This window comes from Arachis ipaensis, chromosome B6, assembly GCF_059453495.1.
Source record: "Arachis ipaensis isolate K30076 ecotype BB chromosome B6, ASM5945349v1, whole genome shotgun sequence".
Classification (NCBI taxonomy): Eukaryota; Viridiplantae; Streptophyta; class Magnoliopsida; order Fabales; family Fabaceae; genus Arachis; species Arachis ipaensis.
In genome coordinates this window covers 135,736,062-135,746,788 of record NC_142441.1, presented here as the reverse complement: position 1 = coordinate 135,746,788, position 10,727 = coordinate 135,736,062, and the positions used below count along the sequence as shown (strand labels likewise).

The window sequence follows — 10,727 nt, the reverse complement described above, 5'->3', positions numbered from 1 at the left end:
GCCTTACCCAATTGTGAGGTAATCAAATCTAAGATATTGAATGAGGTTACCGTATGGTTGGATCTAAATTTCAAAATCAACTCAGCTGTACAAACTGTTACGGTCATGAAGCTAATAAATTAACTTCATTTAAATAGTAAGTCACAATTTAAATTAAAGTAACACAATTAACCAAAGCCATGCAAATATAATTTCGATCACCCATTTATGTTACTATATAAATCCATCGAATTTGGAATTCTAAAGGGTGAATGGATGCAAATCGCATATAACGCCCAAGGGAGTACGTTTTCGCATATAAACTACTAGCCAAATGTGCTTTAAGGTAATAAGACTCAACCTATTTAATTTACACACAAAACCCGTATTTATAGATTTCGAATTCACTTTATTTGTATTATATTGCACTACACGAATAATTTTTTTTAAAATTTAAATTAATCCATTATAATATTAATAGTTATGTAAATTAAAAATATAAAAATATTTAAATTATTCGTTACGTAAATTATTTTTATATTAGTTTCTTTGTTGATGATAATTAATTATAGTAGGAGTACATAAAGAGTACATAATATTGAACACCAATATTATTTTTAATTTTTTGTTTTCATTTGTTTGAAATAAAAGTTTGTTTAGTACAATTTAATTCGAATCAACTGAAGTTTACACATACAACATAACTATCAAAAAGACCAACAATTTCTTTTAACATCAAAATAAAAACTATCAAAAAGACCAACAGTTTCTTTAACATCACACTAATGAAACCAGGTACATGTATTCACTCATTACCCCTTGACAAAATGATCTTATGGTTATCTAAATTTAGCAACAGTGTGTTGGGCACTTTGACTAGCCATCCTAAACTTTTGAAGCCAGTAACTTTAGGTGTTAATGGTTGAAGCTCTTTGATCATGTAGAAATGATGTCTTAGCTGACCCACAATTCTTGGCATGGCAAGATCTTTTTCCACCACTTCTTTAGGTGTTAATGGTTGAAACTCCTTGATCATGCAAAAATGGTGTCTTGGCTGACCCACAATTCTTGGCATGGCAAGATCTTTTTCCACCAAGCTGACTTTGTCTCAAATCGGACCCTAATGACTGGACAATAAGTTGAGATTCAGTCTTTTTCCATACTTAGTATTGAAAAAATGAAATAGTAAATTATCATACGGTAACACTACCATTAACGACTTTAAATTTAGCACTAACCTCATCTAACATGTCCTCGTTGTTTGCTGTGCAATTTCGCCGATCATGTCCAAAACCGTGGCAGCGCCTGCACTGCCTAGCCATTTTGTCGTTGCCGGTTGACCGCGGTGTACCTTTTGACTTGATAATCTTTGAATCTAAAATATCTTCACCATCTACAGTATCATGCACGAAAGTTGAACTATTACCCTTCGGAACTTTCGCTTCAATCTCTTTTAATAGCTGTGCTATCTTGGCAGCAGCGTACTTGTACGTGGCAGGCCGTTGAGCCGCTAACAAACACATAGGGAGGCAAGAAGTCCACAACGAACCATACCGCCCCCGAAATGCTCTATTACTATCCAAACCTCTGTCCAAGTCGTGGAATGATCCAGACTTAGCATCTTTGCACCACCTTTTCCGCACCAACCACATTGCAAGGCATCCTTCTCCAGCTCTTTCAAAACACAGAATTCTAATGCTGTTCTAAAGCTTGCAAGAACACTCATACCTTTCAGAATTGCTTTCATACAGTACAGAGTAAACCCGACGGGGCTTACGAAACTTTCTAAACATGAACTTCTCTGTGCTACCATAACTCTCCCTATGAAGAACTATCAACGCAGCCATCCCTTCAATCTATTTCTTGACCTCGAAGAATATCTCTCTAGTGTAGATTTGTGACATGGCCCTCTCAATTGATTCCAGTCCAGTAGTTATGACCGGTTCTGAATATAGAGATTTGTAATCCGCGATAAACTCATTATTCCTGTAGTCCTTAACCACACGTTTAAGATTCTCGACCAACTCCAACAAACAATTCGATGACTTGATAAACCTTTTAAGCAATGCATTAATACCCTCGCGTCTTGACGTCGTTCTCAACCCAGCACAAAACGTATCACACAAATATGCATTTGCCCAATGTACCCTCTTCTCGTACGTTGCCCAAATCCATTCGTTCTCCTGTAACCCGAATGCATCAACCATGTCTGCCCAATACTGATCAAACTCCTCTACCTCAAAATGACCATACACAGCAGTCTTAAAAGCAGCACAAAAATCATTATCCTTGATGTTTGAAACAGCATTCCACGCTAAGTGCCAGGTGCAAAGTCGATGCGTGGCATTAGGGAATTCTGTCCTAATAGCCTCCTTCGTTGACTCGTCTCCATCTGTAACCACAACTTTGGGCTATTTTTGATGCATGACCTCAAGGAAAGTGCCTAGCAGCCACTTATAAGATGGAATTTTCTCGTCCTCCAGCAACCCGAAACCAAAAATTATTGTCTGTCGGTGGTGATTAGTGCCAGAAAATATTACTAAAGGCCGCTTGTATAGATTTTCCTATATGTCGAATCAAATGCCAACACGTCACCAAAGCACTCATAGTCATACTGCATCGCTCCGTCTGACCAAAACAGATGACCAAGGTGGTTTTCGGGACAATATGTGTACATCACAACAGCTAATGGATCCATCTCAGTTTTTCCCTTCAGATAACTTATTGCTGCTGCCGCATTGCCCTGAACAATCCGAGAGCGACGTACATCGTCGATATAGTTGTAAACATCCTTCTTTATGAAGTGCAAGTTTTGATAACCCCCAGACAAATATGCAAAGAACCACATGATCTGATTGGTTTGGAATCCTGCTTCGTGCATACTATGAATGTGGGCTTTATCACCTTCGTTGATATTGCGGTGGGCTGCCATCACATTAGTGAAAGCAGGCAAAGTCAAATCATGATTGTGATCTTGAACAAATGTCTTCGTCCTCCACTTGCCACTCTGTTTGTCTAAAAATACAACGAACTTCGCACTACAGTTGGTCCTAGTATCTGCCTTATGCGCCCTCTTCCTATCCGCCCTCTCATAGTGCTTCTTCTCCCGCAAGCCCTGTCGATTGCAATAGGAAAATTTTCTCACAACATTTCCTTCATCATCTTTAATGGAATCCCCTTTTTGAACAGCAAATCCAGTCGCCTTTGCATACTCCACATATCTTGCATAAGCATCTTCAACCCTATGAAATTCGGCATCGGCCAATGCAGCCGCGGTTGAAAACATCGAAGTGTCCACATCATCACTCATTTCATTGCCTGAACCACGTGGTGACTCCGATGAAGGCATTCTGCCACCATCGTCCCCTTCACCAAATACATCAACTCTCTCTACCGTCTCACTATCCTTGCACACTCGTGACGGTGACTCTAACCCCTTAGACACCTCTTCCTCTTCCTCTTCGGACTCACTACTCCATCCATCGGTCCATTGACCCGAAAAGTCCGAGTTCCCTTCGCTGCCACTATCCATTCCAAGGCGTTATTAAGTATCTGCATTATACAATTCAAATTTAAACATACTGGCAACACCGAAGATAACATAAAATTCTAACATTTGATTCACAACATTGATCACAATTCAAAAAAAAAGTATAATTTTCAATTCTCTTAAGAATTCCAATTCTCTTCAAATTAAATCAGACGAAGAATAGAGTGCTACTTGGCTTTCATAATGCTTTGAAGATATTTTAAAGCCTTTAGCTAATTATACAAAAGCAACAACTTTATATATAAAAGAATAATTTCATATCAAAGAAAGAAACACGTTTATTTTATTTACCTCGTCAATCCTTGTGATTCTGGTAGTCCAACCCTTATAAAAAATGGGAGAAAGAAGATACATAAGAGAATTTATTTAAACTCAGATATTGGAGAGGAAACAGTACTAGTGGAACTAAAGTATAACTCAAGAGTAACACGTTAATTTTATGCAGAACGGAAATTGGAAATCAAAATCAAATAAAACAAGAAAAACTCAAATACATACATTAGATCATAGCTTATAGTGGAATTTGTAGAAAAGTATTAAAATCTCCTTCAATCCTTCCAACAAAAGGAGACAAAGAAGATAAACAATTTCTTATTTTGAATCAAGGATATCAGACAAGAAAGAGTACTAGTAGAACTAAAGCAAAACTCAAAAGTAAAAGATTTAATTTTGTACAAAAAAATTGAAAATAAAAATAAACTAAAATAAGAAAATCTGAAATAGATACATTAGATCATAACTTGCAGTGGCATTTATGAAGAAGTACTCAAATCTCCTTCAACCCTTCCAAATATAAAAAAAAAGAAGAAAGAAGATAAACATGTGGTTTATTTTAACAGAAGATATCGGACAAAAAAGAGTACTAGTAGAACTAAAGCATAACTCAAACATAAGAAGTTTATTTTGTGCGAAAAGTTTTGGAAATTAAAATACAATAACATAAAGAAAATTCAAATATAACATGCAGTGGCATTTATGGAGAAGTATTCAACTCTCCTTTAACCCTTTCAACGAAAGAACGAGAAAAAGAAGATAAACAGGAGAGTTTATTTGAAACCAGAACATTCGAGAGAATAAATAGGAACTAAAGCATAACTCGAAAATAATAGATTTATTTTGCGCAAAAACAATTCGAAATCGAAATAAAATAAAATACAGATCACTCAAATAGATAAGTAAGATCATAACTTGCAGTGAGATTTATGGAGAAGTACTCAAATTTCTTTCAATCCTTCCCACAAAAATTTCTAACACAAACACTTTTTATGGCTAATGACTCTCTCTAAACCATCAATGTGAATAAGCTAAATATACATAAATGGTCTAACAGATACATCTCTCAGCAACTAAACCAATAATACTTTCTAAAGATAAGAAGAAAATGAGGAAAAAATTTGATTCATAAATGCTAAAACATGTACACACATTATTGTTAAACTTTTTGTATAATCACATGGCATGTTTTGGTACTTTATTGAATTCATTCATATTGGATACCAACAGAAGTAAGGTACTTTTATTGAAGTTTCAATAATAATCCAAAGATGACCATTTAATATGGTTCCAGGAGCCATACTCATTCAACATACTAAAAACAAAAACAAAATACTCAACAACGATTGCAGACTAAAACGAAAAAAGGATGATAACATACCTGAATGTAGTGACTGTCAATACCACCGACGATATACCCGTTGCGCCAAGCCGCTTCCGACACCTTGATGTTTAATTCCACCCACACAGCCTTCTCCAATCCGCGCCTACCAGATACGACGCCAATGACCCACCATACTTTTTCCCCGCTTTCACCTCCAACTAGCGCCCTTCAACGCTGTCCATGATATATCCCCGCCTCCGACACCTTGATAGAATAATCTATGCAAATCACCTTCTCTGATCAATTTCTAACAGGTGCCGCGACAACAACCCACAACAAATTTTACCTCTGCAGACCACCACTGACTACAAAGAGAGGCCAACAACCTTCAACAACGATAGATTCACTACACCATTCATTCCCTGTTTGAATTTGGAACCTTAACTGTGGCTTTCAAATTTCTATTTTTTTTTTCTAATAAATTTTTTTCTCAAAAATAAATTTTAAATTTATGATTTTTCCCTTCATTAATGTATTCAACTATTATTATTTTTACTGTAATTGAAAAATTCATTTGGTCATAGTACAGTCAATCACAAGCTCCAACTGCATGTGTCATCAAGAATTACAGTACACATCATATGGTCACTTTGGCCACCTTAACTTCTTGGCCACCATAGAAGCTCCCTATATATATAATCACCCGTTTCAACAACACATTAACTACACATTAATTCCATCCAAACACACAATTCAAACTTAATCATAGAGGCATTTAGACTAGGATTTCACATTACAATACCCGGTATTTAAATAAAACTTAAACCGTACCTCTTGAAAGCCAAAATTAAGCCTTGCACTTGTGAATTTTCATCAAGCCTTAGCTCCAAGTCTCACCAATGTTCAATCTAATACCTCTAACACCACTATACACTATTTCACGTAATATACACAATACTCAATATACTAGGGTTTCATAAGGAATCATAGACACAAGGAAAGTATTCTTTTCTTTTTTTCACTAAAATATAGGATAAAACCCAGCTAGATCTCATTCTAGAGTACCCCTAAACCATCAAAATTACAAGATTTCTCAATACCCAAAGCTCAAATTTAAATTTGATATGTACTGCAAAAATTGGGTAAGAGAATTCAAAATTCTTATCAGTCTATTTAAATAGAATTATAGAGGATGAGATAGGTGACACGTAACCGCAAACGGTGCGGCGATCGGAGCTCCGGATAGAAAGTTATGGTGGTTTGAAGAATCAAGTGTTAGGGTTTCACTCTTCCTCCCTCTCTTCTCATCTCAGCTGCACACTCTCTCTCTCTCTCAATGGGTTGAAATTGCTGAAATAGCTTTTGTTAAAGGCTTATATATGTTGGGCTTGGGTCCAACTTGGTTTCGGTTCACTTATATAGCCCGTTTGGCCAAACTTTGGGCCAAAACCTTTAAGGTTAGTGTTTTAATTTACATTTTAAATATTTTTACTTTCTCAAATCATAAATTCTAATTTCTTAACCCTTCTCACTCATAATTAATTTTCTCAGCTGTAGTACCAAACAGATTTAACCTGGTACTGTCGGTCAAATTTTCAGTGCGCATTTTTACGCAGAGAACTATATTTTCCGACTCGAAAAAATTCTCTAACTCCAAATATCATTGTTAAATTTCCAAATTATGATTGATAAAATTTTCAACCCTTTTTTCTCATATTTAATTTAATTACTTATTTAATTATCGTTTGACCAGGTTTTACATCCTATCCACCTAATTTAAAATTTTGTCCTCAAATTTAGTAACTTGTGGATAATTACGGGTAGTCATTCCTCATATCAGGTTCCAACTCCCAAGTATGCTCCTCAATTTCTGATTGACTCCAAGCTACCTTAACCAATTGAATTTCTTTTCCATAGAACTTCTTAATGCTTACATCATCAATATGAACCGGAGCAACTTGAAAAGTCAGATGTAGAAAACGTAGTCGATCCCTAGATTCCAATTGAGAGGATCATGAAGTACGAGGGTACCAAAGACCTCCAAGAACACATAATATCCTTTGAGGCCAAGATGAACCTGGAAGTAAAGCACCCGATCAGCCTACTAAGCATTACACAATGCTTAGAAGAGTCCCCGAGAAAGTACTTAGACAGATTTAACAATGAGTGCCTAACCATCAACGGTCTAATACACTCGGTGGCCAGCTTGTGCCTGACCAACAGTTTGATGAATGAAGACTTCTAGAAGGACCTCACGACGAAACTTGTCCGGTCAATGCATGAAATCCAAAGCGTGGCATGGGAGTACATAAATGACTAGAAGGTAAGCCAAGTCATGGCCGCCAATAAATGACACCACGATGGTGTGGATTTTCTAACCACAGACTAACCGGCAAGTGCACCGGGTCGTACCAAGTAATACCTTATGTGAGTAAGGGTTGATCCCACGAGGATTGATGGATTAAGCAACAATAGTGTTTGATAGGATTAGTTAGACAAACAGAAAATAGTGTTTGGAAGTTCAAAAGCATAAAAAAAATAAAGAAGAGTTTGAAGACAGGCAGGTGAATAGGTGAGGATAAAATATAAAGAAACAGTTAAGGTTTCAGAGTTATCTATTTTCCGGATTGACTTTTCTTATTATTTTATTTTAATCATGTAAGATCTAATTTATGGCAACTATATGTGACTAGACCCTAATTCCTTAGACCTTTCTAGTCTCTTCTAAAATTCATCAACAGCCAATTCCTTAGTCAATTAATTCTAATTAGGGGGTGAAGTTCAATTCTAGTTATATGCCACAGAAATCCTAATTACCCAAACATAAAAGGATTATATGTCATGTATCCTATTAAATCCAGATAAATTAGAAATTAGGAGAATATGTTTTCAAGCTGTTGTTCAAGTAAAGAGCTTTTCCAAGTTATACAAGAACGCATTTAGAAAGAGGGTCATACTTCCGTTCCACCCAAATTCATAAAATAAAGAACGAAAATAATTCTTAAATATAAATCAAAACATGAATTAAAATAGAAAAATAATAGTATCAATCCATACAATAGACAGAGCTCCTAACCTTAACAGTGGAGGTTTAGTTGCTCATGGTTTAGAGAAAATACGGATTGTAAATTGGGATGGAATGGGATCCTCCCCAGGACCTCCTTTAAAAGAGAGGTTTCTTCTCCCTTTTATAACTAATCCTAATAAATTTAAAATCTAATTTTAAAAATTAAAATAATATCTTTTCCTAGAATTCAAATTTGAATTTAAATTTGAATTAATTAACAAGTTTTCAGCTGATGGGTGGGGACCACTTGATTTATCCATTCTGCAGCTTCTAATCTGTGTTTTCTGGGCTGAAATTGGGTCAAAACAGCCCAGAAATCGCCCCCAGCGTCTTTCTGCGTTTTTTGCACGTTGCGCATGTCACGCGTACGCATCGGTCACGCGCACGCGTCGATGGTCTTTTTCGCGAGACACGCGGACGCGTTGGTCACGCGGATGCGTCGCTTTGCAAATCTTCAAATCACGCGTAAGCGTCAGTCACGCGCACGCGTCGCCATGGAAAGCTCCAAATTCACGCGCACGCGTCAGGCACGCGTGCGCGTTGCTCCTCGCTGCCATCTCCTTTGATTCTTGTGCTGCAGAAACTCCATCAAATCCAGCCGAATGCTACCTAAAATAAACAGTATTGCACAAAACTCAAAATAGCATCCATAGTGGCTAAAATATAGTTCATTCTTAATTAAACTCAACAAATTACATGCAAATTTACTAGGAAAAAATAGGAAAGATGCTCACGCATCACAACACCAAACTTGAATTGTTGCTTGTCCTCAAGCAACCAAAACTAATATAAGCTTAGGATGTGAATTTGCATGAGAATGAGAGTTCGATTAAGCTCATGTCTCTTCTTATAGTGGGGTTTACAACTGCAATCCTGAATAGTTTTGGCATCTTACTTTATCCTTTGAAGTTCAGAATGATTAGCATCCATAGGAACTCAGAATTCAGATAGTGTTATTGATTCTCCTAGTTCAGTATATTGATTCTTGAACACAGCTACTTTATGAGTCTTGGTCGTGACCCTAAGCATTTTGTTTTCCAGTATTACCACCGGATACATAAATGCCATAGACACATAACTGGGTAAACCTTTTCAGATTGTGACTCAGCTTTGCTAGAGTCCGCAGTTAGAGGTGCCCAGAGTTCTTAAGCACACTCGTTTTGCTTTGGACCACGACTTTAACCGCTCAGTCCCAAGCTTTTCACTTGACACCTTCACGCCACAAGCACATGGTTAGGGATAGCTTGATTTAGCCGCTTAGACCAGGATTTTATTCCTTTGGGCCCTCCTCTCCATGCTCAAAACCTTGGATCCTTTTTACCCTTTGCCTTTTAGTTTAAAGGGGTTATTGGCTTTTTCTGCTTTCTTTTTTTTCTTTTTTTCTTTCTTTTTTTTAGAAATTTTTTTTCGCAAGCTTCGTGTTTTTTACTGCTTTTTCTTGCTTCAAGAATCAATTTTATGATTTTTCAGATTATCAATAACATTTCTCTTTTTTCATCATTCTTTCAAGAGCCAACAATTTTAACATTCATAAACTTCACTATCAAAATTATGCACTATTCAAGCATTCATTCAAAAAACATAAAGTACCGCCACATCTAAGTAAGTGAGACTACTTAAAAATTAAACTCAAATTCTCATGCACTACATCTGTTCTTCTTTCTTTTTGATTTCAAGCTTAGTGGGCAATACATGAGACATCTTTCAGAATTAAAGCACTTAACAGAAAAATTAAACTATAACCTATGAATCTACTAATAAAGGATCATGCAATAAACAAAAGAAAGTAGCAGGAAACTAGAACATAACATAATAAAAGCGGGAAGGAAAAAAATGAAAGGAACTCAACCACCTTAGTTATCCGAGCGGTCATTTTATTCTTTAGGTTGTGCTCTTTTGTGAAGATGATTCACCTCCCTTTGGTGCCATAAGAATAGACAGAAAACCCTATAAGCGAAGCGTCAACACCAAACTTAAAGGTTTCCTTGTCCTCAAGTAAAGAAGAACTGAAAATAAAAAGAAACAAATATTATACTGAAATAAGAATAAAAGGATAAAAGAACAAGAGAGAATTAGGATTTGGGAGAGAGAATAAAAAAAATTAAAAAAAACTGGCGGCGAACTGGTGGAGGTGTGCGGCGCAGGCGACGCGTACGCATACGGCATGTGTACGTGTGGGTCGCGAGATTTTTTTAATGACACGGAAGCGTCAGGCATTAGTCCGCGTCCCCTGGGTTTTGTGCGATTCGCGCGAAGCCAGCCGCGCGTACGCGCAACTCTCTGTAACTTTTTATTTTTCTCGCACCCCTAGATGACGCGTGATGTGTGAGCATCTTATCTATCTTTTCCCTAGTGAATTTGCATCTAATTGTTGAATTTAATTAAGAATTAATTATATTTTAGCCACTATAGATGCTATTTTGAGTTTTGTACAATACTGTTTATTTTAGGTAGCATTTGGCAGAATTTGATGGAGTTTCTGCAGAGAAAGAGAAGAAGCCAAGGAGATGACCAGCGAATACCGACGCGGACGC

At 36.6% G+C, this 10,727-nt stretch overlaps 1 pseudogene; it reads right to left on the bottom strand.

Moving 5' to 3' along the window:
* Nucleotides 1–1,172: 1,172 nt before the first annotated feature.
* LOC148562850 (protein FAR1-RELATED SEQUENCE 5-like) lies at nt 1,173–2,599 on the bottom strand (annotated as a pseudogene).
* Between the last annotated feature and the right edge of the window lie 8,128 nt (nt 2,600–10,727).